A 22975-nucleotide genomic window follows, 5' to 3' on the forward strand; every position below is an offset into this window, starting at 1 on the left:
AATAGAGTGCAATAAAGTACAACTATTATAGAATAGAGTGCAATAAAGTACAACTATTATAAAATAGGGTGCAATAAAGTACAACTATTATAAAATAGAGTGCAATAAAGTACAACTATTATAAAGTAGAGTGCAATAAAGTACAACTATTATAAAATAGAGTGCAATAAAGTACAATTATTATAAAATAGAGTGCAATAAAGTATAACAAGATTGTATAATAAAAATTAATCCAGAAAAGTCTGTCTCTATGTTCTAGTAACTATTTAGCTCGAAATAAGCAAGTGTCCGGTGACTTATAGACGGTGCGCGCGTGCGTGCGTGCGTAAAATCGATAGCGGTTCGTTAATCAAGCGTCGCTCCACTCGTTCGCCAAGCTAAATCATTCGTTAATGGGTACGGAATTTATCGTAAAAAAGAGAAGAAAAAAGAAAAAAGAAATGTACACCGTGTTACGTCTGATCGCGGTGGTTTTTTCTCGAAAAAGAAATTTCCACCGCCGATGAGAAACGACGTGGAAAGAGAGCTCCTCCGTAGCGAGTTCGTTGCGTAACGCCGATTCGCGTGGCGAACTGATCTTGCAACATTTTCGCGACGTTCTCGCTTGCCAGGGATAATTATTTTTTCCAGCCTTTTGCGTTCGAGTCTCTTTTTTAATTAGTCCACCAACAGCCAGCGCTAAAATGGTGGAATTTATTGATCGATTGATAAGAAAGTAGACAGCGTGTTCAAATAAAGATTGTCAGCGTGAAATGAATCTTATTGCCGGATCATCAAGATCCTTCGAGATCTGTTGGAAGAGATCTTTGTCATCACAGACAGACAAAGTAAAATGAGATGTTAAATCGAAATTGCAACTATAACTATCTTTTATTGGATTTTTCATCTTGACTCGGGTATTCTAAGAACAAAAATTGCAAATAAATATATCATTCTCTGTCATAATTTATCGTGCAATCTAAACACCATAACTCTCGTCAGAGGGAACGATATCTTCTCTTTCTCTACTCAATCTATGCTTAAATATTTATATTTATATGTTTCCTAAATTTTGCACAGTGCTATATTTTATATTTTGCATTGTGCCATGTTAAATGCTACGAACGTTATGTTACTGAAGCAGTATATTCCCTAATGATTCCCTGGTCGTTAACAGACACCTTGTTCTCTCGTTTAATAACTAACGTTCGGTGCTTCATTTTCTGAATTATTCTCTGCTTTAGATTTCGTTTCATAACTGCTACATCTGTTTCAACTGTTTGACTAATATATTGGATAAGTTACAGACGGAAGTGTGCTTAATTACGAACGATTTGAATGTCAGATTAGGCATAATACCAGGCAATCTTGTGATTGATAATACGAACTACGACTTATTTTCGATAGATAACCTATCTTGATATTGTCAATGATTTTAGAGAATAGATTTCACAAGTGAATCCCTGCTAATTTAAGCGTGTATCTCTAGAGTCTCTCTATTTATATCTAATCTAAGTTACTAGTCATCATGAGAATTTGAATCTGAGCACAAGTATAATTGGCGTGTTTGCGTGCAGCAATTGCGTAATGAAACTAGTTCACTATTTTTCGAACAGAGACGCTCTGGAATGCATCCGCTATTTATCTAGAAAGTTGAAGATCACTTGCATGATTATCATAATTAGACTGTGGAGCTTTAAGACATCTATAAGAAGTATAGAAAATACATAGAAATACATACAATTTCTTACTAGTTACAATAATAATACTTACAATTAGTGTTATATGATTTGGTAATATACTATTTCTTCAATTATGCTCACAAAAAATCCAGAGTCTAATCGTGACATTTGTGGATTAGAAAAAAATAACATGCAAACACCAAATTATTTTCACGTGAACATAAGACAAAGAATAAAAGCGTAAAATGAATAGTATAAATAATAAGACAAGAAATAAAGACACAGAATAAATCTATAAATAATGTTAGAAAAAGACTATGAAAATAACTGATATCAAAGTAAAATATTTCACAAGTATTTGAATGTGATTTAAATCATGAAATCATTCTTTATTTTTATCAAGATGCTTACACGCTGATCTATTAATTTTTACCAAAAAGAAAAACACCTAAAAATTTTTCACCAACGATCGACGATATTTGAAGCATGAAAAATTGTACCATTAGAGCACGTAATTACTACAAGTGCAGAAATATTTCCACGTGTATCTGTCACTCCGACATGTTATCGCGAATAGACGTTTGCATTGATCGTGGTGAAACACCACTTTTACTTCCATTAAAAATCACTAGTAACGAGTACTTTCGTGATTATTGAATTTTTAACCGGTAAAAGTATACCGTATTACGTAAATAGCTCGGCTAGTGGAAACGAAAAGAAGTACGAAGAAAATATTTCAAATCGAGGGAGAAATGACAATTTCACGTAAGTAACGAGCAGATCGCGGATATGTACGTAATAGATTCTAACAGCTTTTAATTGGAAATCTGTCTCATTTGTTAACTATGAAATGATAATAATAAGGACGCTGAGATATAAACGTGCTACGTGTATACGTATAGTATATATATATATATATACTATTAAATGCAATGCTATTATTCTAAATACTATTCTGTAAAATATTACTATTTGATGAAATATTATTTTTTTTCTATATTTTAATGAAATACTTACTATTTTATTAAATATATTATATGTATATTTTATTAATTACTTATTATTTTATTAAATATTTATATATATATACTATTAAATGCTATACTATTATTCTAAATACTATTCTGTAAAATATTACTATTTGATGAAATATTATTTTTTTTCTATATTTTAATGAAATACTTACTATTTTATTAAATATATTATATGTATATTTTATTAATTACTTACTATTTTATTAAATATATATATATATATACTATTAAATGCTATACTATTATTCTAAATACTATTCTGTAAAATATTACTATTTGATGAAATATTATTTTTCTATATTTTAATGAAATACTTACTATTTTATTAAATATATATATGCTATTAAATGCAATACTATTATTCCAAATTCTATAAGATACTATTCTATAAGATATTACTATTTGATGAAATATTATTTTTCTATATTTCAATGAAATACTTACTATTTCCATAAGTAACCACACATATGAGAAAATAAAAAATAAAAAATATTTACAGTCTATTTTCTATTTCATATTTACTGTATCTCCCCAGCCCTGCCCAATTGCGATTCGTATCGTTTGAGAGTGCACCTATCGTTCTACCGAGAGTTCTACCTACGTTCACGTGGAGCTCCACGTGAGGGAGAGCTCAATGCTACGCGCGATTGAAAGTAAACTTTTCTATTTTTCCGTCGATCGTAGCAAGCCACTTGTGTAACCTGTGTACAGTACCCGTGTAACCTGTAAACCGTCGATTCGCACTGTATTTTTAATCGCGCAGCAACGGATCACCGTTATGTCCTCTGTCTTACAATTCGTACGTGTGTCGTCTTGTTAACCTGAACACGCAACAGGCCGATTGAACCTCTGACGAGGGATGACTGGAATTTTTCAATTTCCAAGTTGACGCAACGACGTCAAACGCGAATAAAAGGGAAACGCGGCTATCATTCCTTTGGATTTCCAACGAACACGTCGCTTTTAACCACTTGCGCTGGCAACCGATTGCGGACCATAACGAGCGACCGAACCGTGTACAATAATTCGTCGTTTTCTTTTCAGACTCGTCGGTATGATGTCACTGAATAGAAATTATATGAGAAGTAATAAATTTATCATTTATTCTGTCTGGGTTATATTTCAATATACTTGAAATTATTTTCTCAGTATTGGGAATGTAACTTCACCTTAATACGAATAGTGATATTTAGAAACGTTCAGAATCTCGAACAGAATCTCTTTTCCCTGAAAATCACATTTTTAAACACAGGTCTATTAAACGCCTTAACCACTTGCGCTGGCAACTGATTGCGAACCATAACGAGCGACCGAACCGTATATAATAATTCGTCGCTTTCTTTTCAGACTCATCGGTATGATGTCACTGGATAGAAATTATTTAGAAGTAATAAATTTATTATTTGTTTTGGCTATTTTGTTTTACTTGAATGTATACTTGAAACCGAGAAGATATTAGAATTTTGGAACAATAAATTCTCGACGTGCGTGACAAGTTAATTTCTATGGTAAATAACAGATCGAGTGAATTTATGGTCGGTAAAGTTTCACTGGCTGTCAGGCCAGTATTAATGCGATTTCTTTAACAATATCTTTCATCAAGTATATAATAATAATGAAAACGTAACGTGCAATTTATCGAAGATAAAAGCTATCGTTAAAGAGAATCGAACTGATACTACTATCAGGAATTATATATGAAATAAAAAGTGGAGCATTATCGTTTATAATGGTATTAACTTATTAACACTGAGTGGAACTTCATCGAACTTCAATAAATATATACACGTTCTACAAATTATAATTTTATTTCAGAGATTTGAAAATTTTCAGAAATTGATTTTTCGTTGCATTTAAATTTGATGATAAGTAAAAATGTTTGCAATGAGTGTAAGCAACATACAGAAGAATAGTATTAAAATAAAATTTTAAGGATCCGATGATAAATAGAATTGGTATTAAAGATCGTGTGATTTTTTTTTTTATTTCTTTTTTTGTTTCATAGAGAATTGAATTTATACCTCTGAATTTTCAAACATAACACGTGAAGCATAGAAAAATTTCAATATTCTCATTATAAAAAGCAATCTACGCAGAGAACTTTCTAATTCGCAATGACACAAGTATGGTATACCATCTCCGATGCTCGCTATGCTAATAAAATAACGTGTGCCGTATCATAAAACAACGCAACGTATCTTATAAACACATTGAAATTTATACAACGGCCTTAAATTATATTTGATAACACCCACGTACTTCGACCTTACAATAAAACACCTGACATCGCGGAATATTTTAAAACTAATCTACAACCATTTTCTATTCAACTAAACGACAAGACTGAACGCATAAGTCAATCCTAATAAAACATCAAGTCAAGGACTCTTGCCAACAATTACAACCCACGCGAAACGACAAATCAAACAATGATACATCAACCAATCATTAGACCAACCAAGAAAACCATAGAGAATCATACTGTTGAAATTAGTTAACTTTAAGTGAATTCAATTCGTTGTAAGGAAATAATTAATTTTGAATAACTTTGAATTTACCGCATTCGTTTAATCTCGAGTTTTCCTATTAATTTCTAATCGCGAAGAATCGAAAGTACACGTTCCAGTCCAATGTACAAATTAAATTCTAATCGTTTAAAATGAATGATTGTAGTCGGTAGGAGGGTTAAATGAATGAAATTTTCCGGCTCCGCGAAGCAAGATGATACGAAAATCGCTCGACGAAACGTTAATACCGGGTCGTCGCCCGTGACATTTCAAATACTTTCAAGTTGCCGTACGGTTCTCCGTTCTCCGCGGACTGTCGGTTAAACATGGCGAGAGTCGTCGCAATTATCGCTCGCTGCCGGGAAAAAGGACTTTCGACTGGCAAGAAATCGCCGATTCACTATTGCAATCGTTGCACAGCTGATTCGAAAACGGGCAAATATGGTTCGCCGTGAAGCAAGTGTGAAGTTATTTTCAATTTTCATTCGTTCTCGAGCACATATCGTTCTACTTGCGAAGAGTTAGTTAGGCTAAAAACATTGTTTATTTTTGGTATCACAAAAAAAAAATTGAGTTATCTGTGAGACATTTTTACAAGTTAACCTGACAACTGATCTCTCATATTTATATTGCAGGTTCATAGTTTTCAAAATTACAAAATAGAACGAGCAAAAATTCTAAGAACAATGGTTGTCATATGGAACGAATGAAGATATCCAAAAATCACTGTATTATTTATCGTACTGTTGCAAGACATAAAAATGCAGCTTGAGAAAATTTGCTTCGAGAAATTCACGAGCGAAATTTTACACGTAGCATAAAGACTCTAGATGGTCTGTGGAGGATTAAAAAAAAAATCTCCTTTCTCACCAACGATCAAACAGTCTTCTAAATCAAATACTTAAAGTATTACCAGGATCTTGCATCGAAAAATTCTACGCAGTACAAGTTAAACGACTCGAGTTAACTATGGAGAAATCAAAAAATGATTTCCAACATTGTTACTGGCTGTTAACGAGGAAAAAAAAAGACCAATATTTTTAAATCAAATCATTGAAAGGTTTATCAAAATTTAGTTCGAGAAATTTAGTTTCTCAGTGAGATTTCACGTGAGAAAATGAACGATCCAAATTGCCCTTTAAGTGAAGGATTGAAAGATTGTTTCCAAGGAGTTTCTCTAGCTACCAACGACGAATTTCAACACGCTTTTTCTTCACGCGGACTAGATGTCATTTAACTTCGTGCTGGCTGTGAATTGGCCAGTTTCGCGTCACAAGGCTCGTCTGTTTAGAGAACGAACGACTGTAATACTGTAACCGTGACCCGTTCGCGAAGTTCGTTTACCAAGTGTAACGACTTCGCTTCCGTGACTTCTCGTAGTTTCTCTTTTCCGCGGACTGACGAGATGAAGCGATCGTAATCTGACGAACAAGCATAACAGCATGGCCTAACTTAATAAACCAGTTGCTTCCCCTCCTCTCGGTTATATAAATGAATCGCGTAGGCCCGGAAGAAAACAAAAAAAAAAAAAAAAAAAAAAAAAAAAAAAAAAAAATAAAAAAGAAAAGAGAACGTCGTCGCGGTTGTACGCTTTTGGTTTCCGGTGAAGACGAAACGACACATTTGTCAAACACAAATTTGATAAATAACGTTCCGACATACCGATTCGCCGTTCTCGGGGAGAAACTTGTGATTTGTACGTGACGACCGAAATATTGCGAGCAATATTGCATTGAATTACGCTTTATATAATTTGACACTAGAGATGTTTTACAACAACAGCTGAGTGGGGAAAAGAGAGAAGGCGTTCAACTTCTGCCATGGACAAAGTTTCAATACAAACGTTGTCAAATATATTTTGAAGCATTTGAAACGAAGGCTTAGAAAGAATTCTTGTTTCATTAATTAACAAGGATGGTTTAATCCTCGAGTGACACGATGGGATCATGGATGACCATAAGTAAACTTGTATTACTTTATAATATTATATTATACTATATTATTCCATTATAATATATTATAATAATATTATATTATTATATTATGCTATAATAACATATTATAATAATATTATATTACTTTATACTTTATATTTTTATACTATATTATACTTAAAAAATTTGGGATGCCTGATAGAAATTAGTAGTAACATTTAAATCAAATATATTATTCTATAATAATATATTAAATAATATTATATTATTATTATATTATTATATTATATTATAATAATATATTATAATAATATTATGTTATATTATACTTTATATTTTTATACTATATTATCCTTTAAAAATTTGAGATCCCTAATAGAAATTAGTAGTAACATTTAAATCAAATATATTATTCTATAATCAATATATTATTCAATATATTATTCTATAATAATATATTATAATAATATTATATTATTATTATATTATTATATTATACTATAATATATTATAATAATATTATATTATATTATACTTTATATTTTTATACTATATTATACTTAAAAAATTTGAGATGCCTGATAGAAATTAGTAGTAACATTTAAATCAAATATATTACTCTATAATAATATATTAAATAATATTATATTATTATTATATTATTATATTATACTTTATATTTTTATACTATATTATACTTAAAAAATTTGAGATCCCTGATAGAAATTAGTAGTAACATTTAAATCAAATATATTATTCTATAATTAATGTAATAATAATATTACACTATATTATACTTTATATTTTTACACTATATTATATTTTATATTTTTATACTATATTATACTTTAAAAATTTGAGATCCCTGATAGACACTAATAATAACGTTTAAATCAAATTAAAGATTCGAAAATTAAGCAATGTAAACTCACAATAGCGCCAACGTGATTTTTTTTGTAATAGTCTTCAAGGGTTGAGAGTAGAATGAGATTTGAATGAATCCAAACACTTTAGACCTACATATGTCTAATAGGATTCAAAAATTACATAAAGTAAAAGAGTCAAATACTGGATACTAAAATATGTAAACAAACATTCGAAAAGGTATCAAAAAAAGAAAAATGACGTAAATTCTTCAAATTATTTTTCTTCAGTTTTCAAATTTTTTATCAATAACGTGGAGAGGTCACGCATTTACAGTCCAGGATAGAACGACTTCTTCGAAGTGACTGACTCTGATTGTGAGAGTACTCTACGATAAATCTCACTGTCTCGATAGATAATGACGTTGGTGCTCAAGTGACTTTCACGATCTGGATGTCCTGAATATCCAGGTACGCCTGGAATGCGTCCGGAGGCGGTCGAGATACCACAGTTTTCGCTTGGTAAAGCTTGAATCATCTACTCCGAGGTTGTAGAAGCCAGGATTGCATAATCCTGCTACGCTTCAAGGAGCGCAATTCACCCCCGATTTGTACACTGGCTTTCTTTCGTTTGCTCTGAATACACTTTTCATATTCGTCAGGCGAAAGCAACGTTGCCATTATTACAAAGTACATTGAAACATTAAGTGTTCGATCATATTTTTAAAGAGAATTAAAAAAAAAAAAAAGGAGAAACAGAATTTCGAAACAATTAACGTTATTAGCAATTGTCAATTATGAAACGATTGGGTATTAAATAGAATTTTCGAGAGAACGTACGAATTCTAATTGGAAGTATAGAATTGTGATTGTAATGATATTAAATATTATTAAATATCAAATTTTCAAAGATGAAAATGTACGAGTGACAATCGAAAAGTAGCATCGATTGAGACAGTCAAATGTCAAATATTAGAACTTTTCAAGAAAAATGTATATGAGTTGTAATTGAGAAACACAGAGTTTTGATTAAAATTATTATTGAAACAATTAAACATTGTTAATATCGAATTTTCGAGGAGGAACTCACAATTGAAAAATAGGAATTCAACTAAAGACGGTCTTTCGTCTATTCGTAATTGAAGCATAATCAAATTCCTCGTCCCTGAAGTTTATTTCAATCTAAATCTCAAGAGACGACTGAACGTTTTGCCAGTCGTAATTTTCGAAGAAAGTATTTCCATTGTATCGACGATAAATGGCTGTTACTCGAGGTGGAATGATGTTCGGGTTCGAGCAGTTCATTTATGTAACAGGTCGCGTGTCTATTAACTTGCACTTATTATTAAACAGAATCACCTTTTCGTGACTCGAGCCGTTCAGTCTCATCTGTGATATTTTCTACGAAAGAAACATTCCTATTTCGAGTTCGGTAATTCATTTACGTAACTCACCACGTCCTCATTAAGTTGTACTTATTGTTCCATTCGATCATTTTCGCGTGCTTCGAAGCATTACTAGAAATTTCTTTTCTTTCCTCTTCTTATCTTTATACTCGATCTAAACGTTATTGCCACTTGAAAATATCGAGTCTATTCTTTATCGCGAGGAACAAAGTCGATCGATTTTAATTTAGATCGTTTGAAATCGAAATTACCGCTTTCTGGATCGATAACATTCTTCTCAAGAGGTTCTCTTCGATATTTAACAATTAAAATATTTAATTTAAAAATTAAATCCAAATCATTCAAAAACCGGATTGCAGTGTGAAAAATTCAAATCGCGAGGAAACGACCTACTTCGCGCCTTCTATGAAACTATTCATCGTGAATACTTATCGAAAGGTCGATTTCCTCCTCTGAGCGTGAAAGTGCCCTGCGATCGCGGCGAATCGGAAAATTCAAAGATGACAGAGATTCCGTTTTTATTGATGAAATAATTGACAAAATATCGGGTTGACCAAACAAGTAATTTTCTAATAGAAAAATACATACGTGTATATTTTAAAATACATACATGTATACTTTAAAATACATACAAGTATATTTTAAAATACATATATGTACATTTTAAAATATATACATGTATATACTTTAAAATAGAAGTATATCTTAAAATACATATATGTATACTTTAAAATACATATATGTATACTTTAAAATACATACGTGTATATTTTAAAATATATACATGTATATACTTTAAAATACATACAAGTATATTTTAAAATACATACGTGTATACTTTAAAATACATACGTGTATATTTTAAAATACATACAAGTATATTTTAAAATACATACGTGTATACTTTAAAATACATACATGTATATTTTAAAATACATACGTGTATATTTTAAAATACATACATGTATACTTTAAAATATATACGTGTATATTTTAAAATACATGTATATTTTAAAATACATACATGTATACTTTAAAATACATACATGTATACTTTAAAATACATACGTGTATATTTTAAAATATATACATGTATATTTCAAAATATATGCATGTATATACTTCAAAATACATACGTGTATATTTTAAAATGCGACTAGCTTCATTTTAAACCGCAAAAATTCATTCTGTTGTCTGACAGCTGATTACTGAAGCTTCAAATTAAAAAAGAAAATGCACGATTTCTTTTAGCAATTATTTGTTCGGCGTCAATCGATTTCAAAATGGGAAATCAAAAAGGTACATTTTGCACTATTTCTTCGAAAAGGAAAGAGTTGCTCAAACACCGTAAAAAAGTTATCTGACGTGCGAGAAGACGAAGAAGAAGCCTTAAAAATGTTTGCCTTAAAATTTCACTTGCAATTTGACGAGGATGTCAAATCCTTCTTGGTCTTTTCCCTTTGTTAAATAAAACAGAATAAAAACATTTCTCTGTCCGAAAAAAGTGAACAAGCTATATCGTTCGGTAAAATCTTTGTTCCTCATGAAAAATTCGCCTTTCATTTACACGTACACAGTTACCTTTCGATCAAAAATAATATCTAACAAAGTGTTGATAGAATCAAAATTCCACGGTCGGGATCAAGACAGAGTGGGATCGGACAACAGACGGAAGGAAACTGACGGGTGAATATTTCCGAGCAATTAGTAACAGCTTTGCCCACACGTGAAAGCCGCGAGGGAAATTAAATCGATCGTTCGACCAAAGAAGCGGAAGCCAGTTCGGCATGTTTTCTGCAGCTACGTAATGCAACTACGAATTATTGCTAGCCAGGCCAGCGAATTTTTGTTCGTTCGTGTAAACATAAAATTAGATAATTCAATTCCCCCCCCCCCCCCCCCCCTCTGCGAAACTTCCACGTCGTTTTTAGTCGTTCGTAGTCGAACTCTTCGTCGTTAGGTAAGAGATGCTTTCTATCAAATTGAAACGAAACAGAGCGATCGAGTAAACGCGTGATCGATGTTATTCGTTCCTCGAGTTTTCTTTCCGAGCAGATACACCTTTCAGGATCCGTTGATTACACTAATTTGTCTTAAACGGCCGGCTAAAACTATCATCATTAGCTCGTGCACCATTTCTTACGTGCGTGAGTGTGCGTGAGTGTGCCGATGTTTGGACGTAGAACTTCAGCTTCAATTAGGATTCTTTCGTTTGTTTTTCATGTATTTTCCTTTTTTCACTTGTCACTACGCTTTAAAAGATTTTAATGAACGTTTGATAACGTGTTCTGCGTCTCGGATAAGAAACTCTGATTGATCTTTGGGATGAGATTTATCATCAGTTTCTGTCAGATGCTTGCCGAACCTTTTAGCGTTGTTTTTCATACGTATTCACAGGTCTCGCATCTATACTAATGCTCGGTATAATAAATAAAATTTAGAACAGATTTCTTAATTTGTTATGAGAAACAAAACTACCAACAATTATCTAAGCTTCGTGAGAAATTTTATCTTATATATTATCACATCTGGAATTCGTGATAGATTTTATTTTATTTGAAGATTAACCAAATTTTTCATACGTGAAACGTAAGACAATTGCGAGAAAGAAGGACACTTTTGTACAAACTTTTATGTATACTTTCCTCTGTACTTCTGAACGAATTTTTCATTCATCTTCGTTGGTAGAATAACTTTCTACTGATGATTTATTCCTGCCCAATCCGCAATTAAACAAATTCAAATGTAATTTTCAAATTCAACTTTCCCGAAAGCTATCCTATATAGTAATATAAATATCCTACATAGTAATTCTTCTAATAAAATCCTGTATGTTAATTCTTAATACATAAAATGTTAATTTTCCATTTGGTCTTCCAATAAATCCTATATATCAGTTTCTCTTCCATTTGATCTAATAAATTTTTTCACATGGATTACATATAATATATAATATATATTATACATAATATTAATGCCATTTCTATCTTCATTTTGCGATAAATTAATTTTTATATATATGTAATATTAATAATATTAATATTTATATATATGTAATATTATTGATATTAATATTTATATATATGTAATATTAATAATATCAATATTTATATATATGTAATATTAATAATATCAATATTCATATATATGTAATATTAATGATATTAATATTTATATATATGTAATATTAATAATAGCAATATTTATATATATGTAATATTAATTCTATTTCTGTTTAATATATTCCAGTAAAATCCTGTTAATTGTTCTCCCATTAAATTTTCCAGCAGTAAAATCCTGAATATTAACACTTCCTCTACTCGATCTCTTCCTGCGTAAAACAATCTCCTACTTTCGATTTTCCACCCAAAAGAACACGCCGCTTCTCGCCTGGCTCGTGCCTCGCAGAAAATCATATACTATATACTAGTTACACATACGCATACACATCTACACCTAGACTGTCGACAATCAATTTCTCTACATGTCATTACCACGCTGGTCCAAGGTGGCAGAACCGATCGTCGAAACCTCCTACGCTCGCGGTCTCGAAACCACACGCAAAATCGCCGTTTCTTTCCAAATCGAATCGTTCAATTGAAGCGAGGCTGTAACCGGCCCAATCGAACAGATGCAAAGCAGTAGTGTGCATATGAAACCATATAAGCTAATGTCGGTGCTCGTGCACGCGTTATACAATCGCAGGCCGCGATTTGCCCGTTACGGTGCGTGCATACGAGGCAGCCGGAGATATTGAAAACGAGAGTTTCGATCTGTCCCGGGCGTTCGCTGTTCCACCGCCGCCGCGAAGGAAAGTGCAACAGGTAGAAATGGGATCGAGCATCTCGCGAGTAGCTTCAAAACTTCCTTCATCAACTGGATTCGAATCGTTCGCGAATACATGCTGCTCACAAAAATTAGGGGATATTTCAAAATGAATGTGAAGCGATGAAAAAAGAAAAGAAGCACTTGATTTTGTTTTTTATTAAACAAAAATTCTGATGTTCTTTTTTAATTAAAAAAAAAAATCAAATCCTTTTTTTTGTCGCTTTATATTCCTTTTTTTTAAATATCGCCTAATTTCTGTGAGCAGTGTATGTTCAATATATTATTTCTCGCAAATATGCCAGTCAATAATAATGAATGGGATTTCACAATTTCTCCCTGATATTCCACCCCCCCAACAATAAAATATAAAATATAAAATACAATAAAATATAAAATATAATGAAATAAAATGAAATAAAATAAAATAAATAAATTAAATAAATTAAATATAATATAATATAATAAATAAAATAAATAAATTAAATAAATTAAATGTAATATAATATAATAATATAATAATATAAAATAAAATGAAATAAGATAAAATAAAATAAAATGAAATAAAGTAAAATAAAATAAAATAAAATAAAATAAAATAAAATAAATTAAAATAAAATAAAATAAAATAAAATAAAGTAAGGTAAAATAAAATAAAATAAAATAAAATAAAATATAATAAAATAAAATATAATATAATGTAACATACTATAATATAATATAATAAAATATAAAATATCACAAATTTTCATTCTTCCATTCGCTGCCTGCTTTCTACCGTCCATTTCATTAAAATTACTTCAAACAAATTGACATTAATACATAAATACATACATTAAATACATTAATATCACTTCAAATTTACGTAACTTGACCCGAGAATTAACAAAAAAAGGATAATACCGAGAAATAATTGACGATGCATCTTTCACTCGCCGAATGTTATAATTTTGTACATTTTTATCGTTCGATTTTCAATTACTAACCTAACCTTGAAACCTTGAAGCCCGCGAAACGAAAGATAATACAGACTCGAACTCGGATTCGTTGATGACTTGATCCCATCCGTAGGATTGCGCCGGCGAACAGAGAAATGAAAGCGGTCAATGGACCGACCGTTCGTGCACGAAGTCGACATTTAGCGGCAATTAAAGTACGAACAGACGAACGTGCCACCGCGTTAGGACAGAGGATATTTTCAGCGAGAGCTGCCTTAATAAGTTTGTCGGACGGACGTTTGATCGATGCGTCGGTATCGTCACTTATAAATATGCAATAAAGTTTTTGCTCGTACGTGAATCGGCCCCGTTCGTGTCGAGCGAACGTTTTCATCGTTTCGTCACGGTGTGTTTGACGGATATTTTGTCACTTTCTTACGGTAGATAGAATTTCTATGTGACTTTCTTTCGTTCAACACGCTGACTGTCGCGCGAGATTTATATCATGCTCGCGCGACGGAATATTTAAACGTTTACTTTACGATAGAGGCGAATTTTTCATTCCAAATTCGTTTCATTGATCGTTACAACAACATTTGAAACTACTTGCAAATACTACTAGAAACGGCACGTTGAGATTTCACGCTTGTTCTCACAATGAGATGTTTAATTTTTATAAGATTATATTTATAAGATTTCGTAATCATAAATGAAAGCGAGTTTTCACCGGCCCGAAATCGACAAATGATTCCATTTTTCATTTTTTTACATCGACGAAACGTACAGTGTTTTAAATTCTCAGAAAACAAGTTAAAATAAATAAAGTGGAATTAACTAATGAATAAATTAATTTATTGATTACAGTGTTGTCTAGCCATTGACTTTGTTTGATAATATTTTAAACATCGATTTAATAGAAAGAACCGACTCTTGCGCAGTAAAACACTATAATGTCTTGCCCTAACTGGAAAAAGAAACGTTGGTTTTACCGATTTCAAGAAAATTCGCGGAAAAAATGCAACTTCCGCATAGAAATGCCACGAAGATAGAAAGACAGTTTAGAAATTCGAATGAACGCTTCGTCGTTTTTTCCAACGCGATGTTAACAGTTTTCACTTTCGATCGAAGTGACTTGTGCTGTCATCGTAAGAGTTTGAAATCGTTTTTCCGTGTAATGATTGGAAGAAGAAACGTCGTGTCTATAGAATATGAAAGAAACTATCAACTACAGTTTTATCAAACTGAAATATTAGTTTAAATTATAATTATTTTTAGTATAAATAAAATATAATTATAGTTTAAATATAAATATTAGTTAAAAATATTATAATCTGAAAGTGGTAGGTACGTAAACTGCGTCTAAATTTAAAATAATTTTAAATCATTTCTGAATTAATGAAAAATATGACACCAAAATAAAAAAATTAACAAATAATTAAGATAAAAAATTAACAAATAATTAAATAGCATATTGCAACATTTTTGACGTTTCTTCATCAACTGTTCTTGTCCATTTTCATGTTTAAGAGTCTTATTAATAAATTTTCCACTGACACTCGGTCTTCTCTATACTGTGATTTTTTAATTTTTTTTTTTAAATAAATTTTTCATTATAAAATTTTATTATTTGGTAAAGTAATTCATTTATTAATTACTTCTATCTTGTTTTACTTATTTCAACCCATTTTCCGAGAATTTAAAAATCTTCAATCAAAAGTTTCACGGCGATTCCTAAGAAGATACTGAACATAGACTAAATACAAAAATTTTTAAAACGATGTCAACATTGAAAAAGGAACAAAATTATTTCTCAATTTCTGAAACAATCCTTTACCCGTTATGTAACTCTCGTTTAAGAGGTTCATTTTGAAAACCGTATGTTTCTGATTTATTTAGCACTGTCAGTAAAAATTTAATTAAAGTTTCTTCAATGATTTCAAAACTTTCCCATAATGATAGCGCCAACAACAAGTCATCGGTTCCCTAAAAAAAGTTAATTCTTTTCCTCGACATTTTCACGTACATACTTTCTCTGGTTGTATAACAGTTGCAAAAAGTTGAATTTAAAAATTAATTAGAATCGGAATTTAAATTAACTATTATATATAAATTAACTATTTTATATATTATATATTATAAATTAACTATTTTATATATTATATATTATAAATTAACTATTATATATTATATTATATATTATAAATTAACTATTATATATTATATTATATTTTATATATATTGACTATTTTATATTCAAATCGAAATTGTACGGATCGTAAATTAAAAAAAGCGGAAAATGAACTAATTTTAAAGGCACGAATTATCAGTTCATAATGAAGTATATTACACGACATATTAATCGTTTGAAAGAAGTAAGACCTGCTATTCGAGCGCAGCGTTTGAATCGTTCTTCTCAAGTGAGAAATCGCGTAATTTAATAGCATGAGAACGAAAACTGTGCGACATTGTTTTATGCATACGTGTACAGAAACTTGCGTTTCAGCAAGCATATAAATCATGTTCGTGGACTCGAGCTTTAAGTTACGTTTAGGTTACGTACGCGATGACCGTGGTGATTACGATTCTCTAACGGGGATAAGAATTATTTTGTGTGCGTAAACCATAGGCAGGTACCCGCATCGCGTTTGGAAAAATAGGGTACATGGCAATGACACATGAAAACGTATACCATTGTTGGACAAGGGCAACGCAATTACCCTTGGTTATTTAATTCATTGTTTCCTCTTCTACTTTAACGAAAAGCAGCAGCTAAATGCGAGATTTAAATTGAATGAAAATACAATGATTCTAGTCGAAATTAGAGTTTAATCAGAAGTATATATATTTTAAATTGATAAGAGTAAGTTCAAAATCAAAATCAAGTTTAAAAATTAATTCGTTCTTAAAGGGGGGCGACTGAATAGAAAATTTAATTAAAATATCTGATTTTGATCGAAGTTCTAAATTAAATTTAAAGAATTACTTTAATCGAACGAATAAAATTAATTAGAACCGGACAATATGTTTCAAGTGTTATTAAATTACTCGCGAACTCTCGAAACTTGAGGCGAATTTCACTGTTGGATAACAGAAATTAAATTTCATATTTCACACGGTCCAAATGTTTTATATTTACGTAAAACGTGCTACTGTATGATAGAAAATTAAATTGCCAATGTGAATTAAAATACAAACTTTCCCCATGAATCATATCTCGAGCTATAGAAATAGAAATACAATAAAAAAACAATGTCTTCTATTAGGTGTCAAATTATTTTCCAGAAATTTTGAATTTCACGCTTCAAAACTCGGGATTATTGGAATTGACAGAAAGGAGCAATTCTCTCAATGGAGCAATTTCAAAACAGAAGAAGGTTCGACGAATATTATTAACTAATGAAACTAATAATTCTCAGCGTGCCTCTAATTTTAATCCAATGTAATGTAAAATTATGCTCGTGTCGCTAACTAAATTGAAAAACGCCTGTGAAAAACCAGATCTACGTGGAGATCGCGTAATTAATTAATTTCCCTTTGGTTCCTAAAGACAATGTTCAATTTCTGCCAACTGAGTTTCATCGCGTAACCGACGCAACGTTACGTGTTTCGTTTTCTCGTGATACACTTCCCCGCTTATGAAACCGCCCGTTTATTTAACGAAAAAGAAGGAATCAGGCTTAATCGCACTTTCGACTTCGTGCTCGTGATACGGGTAAGAACGCGCGCGTAACTCGACATTTTGCGTGATATGACAAATATATATATTCTCATTGATAACGAAAACAGTGACCGAATTGTATTAGCATGTATAATTAGTCGAAAACGAAGCGTACAATTATGGAGAAGAAATGTAAAAGAAACTGGGGCGAAAAAGTGGAACTTTACTTGGACGGTAAAAGTGGCACGAAATTGGAGCTTTCAAAAATTATTGTGTCAACCAATCGATATCGTTCGAGTACATTGAATATATATATATATATATAAAATTTTAGGATTTTCTATAATTTATAAATTATTTATATATTTTCAATTATATACAATAAATATATTTCTAAAATATATATAAAATTTTAGGATTTTCTATAATTTATAAATTATTTATATATTTTTAATTATATATAATAAATATATTTCTAAAATATATATATACATATATATATATAAAATTTTAGGATTTTCTACAATTACATTTATAAATTATTTATATATTTTTAATTATATAATAAATATATTTCTAAATTTTATATATATATATATATATATATCGTTGAATGTTGGGTGATTTATATATTGTTGAATACTTGATCAGTGATTTTCATGGAGATTAGCTCTCCTTTTAGATCTTCTGTAAATTTTCTTTTCGTGAAATATACTTTTAAAAGAATGAAAAAGAATTAATTAACTTCGGATTGTAGGACGATTATGTGTACAACACCTATATGCCGAACAATTGTTTTCTCCAAAAACGAAACATTCTTTAATTTCTTTTCGGGGAAAAGTCTCTTGGTTTACACATTCTTGTAAATTGAACTTTTCCTACGGTTTCACCCCGATTCTAAAATATTTTCACGTTTTATTATACATTAACTTGTTCATTTCATTTTAACGTTCGTATTATTCATTATTCATTTGTGCTTTTTATTATTTACGAAAAGAGAGGGAAGTTATATTAAACAGAAAATAAAAATCAACCGGACAATAATAAAAATAATAAAACACGATAAAAATGAAGATAATCAAAAACAAAATCAAGAAATATGTACAATGTAACCATTGTAACCAAAACAGAAATACTATTTATGTATATATTTATGTAATACAACATATACATATATATTGTCGTTAAGTGTTACATAACATTTCAATTACAGTTCAATTTGCATTTATACAAATATATAAATAAATTTTCTTTCTTATATATCCCGTGTAACAAGGAATCTTTTTTTAAATCACCTAAACGATTCGTCCTTTGATTGCTTTTTTGGCAATTGTTTCAATGCAGAAAGAATCAACAAGTGTATAATAAATCTTTTCAGGTTTTCTACTGGAACACGACTTTCGTAACCATCGGCACGAGTATGCAAATGACGAATAATTCGCGTTACAAATTAGGAGTGATGATGGCACATCGCGTTTGTCAGTCCCGCCGGTAGCGATGTTAGTTTTTAACAATTAGTATTGCAGTCAGGCCAAACGTGATTCAATGGTTTACTCAGGGCTCTAATAAAACTCATAAGTGAACGGTTCGTTCAATGTTTATGCAAATGAACAGATTTATGTAATAATACTGCAGGCTATCATTCCTTCTTGCTCCCCTCTCCTATATCTAATTATTCACAACGAGTCTGAAATCGTTTCCTCGATGCAGAGCGATCCTTAACCGACTAATCGACTAATCGATTGGACGCGTTTCATGCGAATAATTGCTCGCGGTAATAGCTGTTCATAAAACGGAAAAACGAAGCTAAACCGAGTACCGTTAATTGAAAGCAAATGGATGAAATATAAACTGACTAAAGAGAGTGGTAACGAGGTGAAAATAGTGACTAAGTATCAAACGGATGTAGAAATTTCTTTCTTGCCGGTTTTCGCATTATCTTTTCAGACTGAACTGTGATGATCTCTTTAAAATCTATCTCTAGATGATAACTGTACATAATTAATAACCTTCAATGAGAAGTAATTAAAATGAATCTTCAAATTCTTAAAATGAACGAACATTTTGTTTAGAGATCAATCGTCATTGATCTGATAACTGTGCTTGATGATTATCTATACTCGTCATACGAAGAAATGTTAAGTTATTTTGTACCGCTTAGGTCAACATTTTAGCAAGAACTAACAGATACTCGGAAATTTAAGAAATTTTAGAATATTTCGGAATCTCGATAAAATAAAAAAAAAAAAAAGGATGAAAATAACTCTCTAGGAGTAACTTTTTTTTTTTATACTGCAGTGCGTAAAATTGCATTAACGTCAGAATTTTGAAACGGAGTATATATTCTTATTTATTTAAATTGAACAATGTAAATTATTGATTTTTTTCTGCGCAAGCAATTTCAATCTTGCGAACAGGTATGTCTGACGAATATATAAAATTATCATCTCGTAATTTTAACACAGACTTGCATTTTCAAAATAGATCTACAGACTTGAATTAATTGAAAAATAAATGTAAAATCAAATCATGCGTCTTTCATCCACCTTGCAAGCTCGAATTAAAAATGAATACCACGAATAATGACAAGTCGTTAAAGAGATAGCTTCAAGATCCTTTTTTTTTTTTTTTTTTTTTTTTACTGACACTTCACTTTGGTTCACCTTATCACCTTATTCTGAGCATTCATATCACGATGCAGAAACATTGCTGCGGTTTGATATATAATCTACACCATAAATCAAATAAAGATTTACGAGCGTAACGTTAGAAATTGATCAAATTGCGCCTCGTTTGTAAATACTTCCAACTGCAAAGTCATTTATTGCATATTATAATGATCAACGCGACTTAAACATTCCATGAAATTGACTTCCATTCAAAAATTAAAATCCAACATTGAATTCCTACGTACGAAAGAGCATAATGTTCTAAGTTTCTCCAATTCAAAGTATCTCTATATTGCTTTTTCGATGACATTTTGATTATCATCTACAAATTAGGCAAATAAAGCAATATAGAGATACTTTGAATTTAAGAAACTTAGAACATTACGCTCTTTCGTACGTAGGAATTCAATTTTGGATTTTAATTTTTGAATGGGAAGTCAATCTCATGGAACGTTTCAGTCGTTGATGATTAATCAGTGAAATAATGCGTAAACATTACGTAAACGTATCGTAGCAAATAAAGTAATTTACACGCCATTCTTCAACAGCAGTATGAAAGATGCGTTAGAATAATGAAGACTTCACGGAATCCTATTATCAGAAATTGTACGGTTTACCTAACTCATTGTAATTGTTAATAATTTGCAACCATTTTCGTTTTCTATTAATAATTTGATCTGTGCTTCCGGTGTGCAAGATCTTTATGACTTAGAGAAATAACTTAGTCCCTAGAAATGCTTCGGCAATTTCTTCCAACTTCGTAAATTTGTAAAACGTATATGAGGAAAGAAATGGCGATGAAAAAAATATGAGGTAAATTCTTAGAACTTGCTTTCATAATCGCAATGGTAAAACGTAGAATTTAACAGCATAAATCGACTGAATTGCGTATGAAATGTTGCGTTACTACACGCGTCCCTTCATGCGTTGAGATTCTTTAACCCGTTAATCGAGAAGAACGAGTTAACTCGTCGTTAGAATCTTTTGAATACATTAGTTTCTTTATATATAAATCTATTTTCTTTTTTCTCTTTCTAAGCACCGTATCACTTCCATTAAAAATAAATCGTATTATGATCTCACTCGCAAAGACCAAAACTGATTAATTTCAATCAATTTTTGTCATCATTAGTTGCTAATTGTTTTCTTATTTTGGTTAAAATGCGAAATTCTAAAAATTCGAAATATCTTCAGAAGGTCAGGAGTTTGCAATTGAAGCCATTTTTTGGAAAGTTACTGTCAACATTCTACTACACGTATTTAGGGCATTAATTATCCGATTAATTTTTCTATTTTTGTCAATTAATTACTGATTATTTAGAAAAATTTTACCGTACGCATTTAGCAATATTGACAATGTCGAAAATTGTTAATAAACTTTTCAAAGAGAAATGTTATCAATTACTTTGTAAACATATTATGGATATTTACAAAACATAAAATATTATATAAAATAGTCAGAATGTGGTATTTTCTTACGATATTTAGTAAATAAAACTTTTCACGAATACGTCATGTGCGTTATATAAAACAGTTTGAAACTTTATTAACACTGTAACTCAAGTATCACGATTATATTGGTCACGTTTGAAATCTAAAAATATAAGGTGCAAATATTTAAGAGTGGGAAGATCCACAAAACGTAGGATAGTATAGCAAAAATAGATAAAACACACGTACGCAAAACTTATTGGAATAACAAATTTCTCTCATGTCTTCGACTACATTCAGAAAAATCTAAAGCAACATAAACATTCGTAGCCTAATTACGATTATTTCGGTAAAGTTTGACATTCCAAGATCAGAACATTTTAACATATTACATCACTTATATTATTACACGCGTAGACGTTCTAAAATGTCCTCTAATTTCTATGTACATTTTCATGGTTACAATTTCCGATATTATAATCACAACAGTCGCCTCAGTGTGAGAAATTTAATGAAATTTCAAAATCTGTTTCGCACAGCGCACATGTAAAAGTTTTTCCACGATAAATGAATCCGCGAACAATCGTAACATTCGACGTAACGGAGATTCAAAAGTGGGGGAAAAAAAAAAAAAAAACAAAGAAAATCATAATTCATTTGGGACTTACGTCATTTATGGTCGACAGGTTCGGAGCTGCATCGATCGAGTACACGATCCTCCAGTGTCCTCATGTTTCCATCGTCGCGGCTGTCGAGATCCTCGATGTGTCGTCACGACGACGAAAGGACGAAGAGAACTGTTCGCCGATTCACGACGATCAACGACGAAAAAGATCGAGATTGCTACCGTACGGATCACGAGGGTGTCACGAACCCTGTCCGGATCTTCCCTCGGCTCTCGTCGAATCAAACGACCTTACTTCCGGCGTGGCTCCGGCGCGCACCAGTTTCCTGATCACTGCACATCGATACACTGCCGGCTTCGTCGACCTTCGTTTCTTCTCCTTTTTTTTTTGCGCGCGTTCGCCGATAATACAATGGAAAGAAAG

At 31.0% G+C, this 22975-nt stretch overlaps 1 protein-coding gene across 2 annotated transcripts in view; it reads right to left on the reverse strand.

Moving 5' to 3' along the window:
- The window catches only part of LOC122531904 (A disintegrin and metalloproteinase with thrombospondin motifs 8), a 102265-nt gene extending 79538 nt beyond the window's left edge, over positions 1-22727 (reverse strand). For both annotated transcript variants that reach the window (XM_043660191.1, XM_043660192.1), the window contains exon 1: positions 22595-22727. The gene's annotated coding sequence lies outside the window, so the exon portion shown is untranslated. The remainder of the gene's footprint in view (positions 1-22594) is intronic.
- Between the last annotated feature and the right edge of the window lie 248 nt (positions 22728-22975).

This window comes from Frieseomelitta varia, unplaced genomic scaffold (assembly GCF_011392965.1).
Source record: "Frieseomelitta varia isolate USP_RPSP 00005682 unplaced genomic scaffold, Fvar_1.2 scaffold_426, whole genome shotgun sequence".
Lineage (NCBI taxonomy): Eukaryota > Metazoa > Arthropoda > Insecta > Hymenoptera > Apidae > Frieseomelitta > Frieseomelitta varia.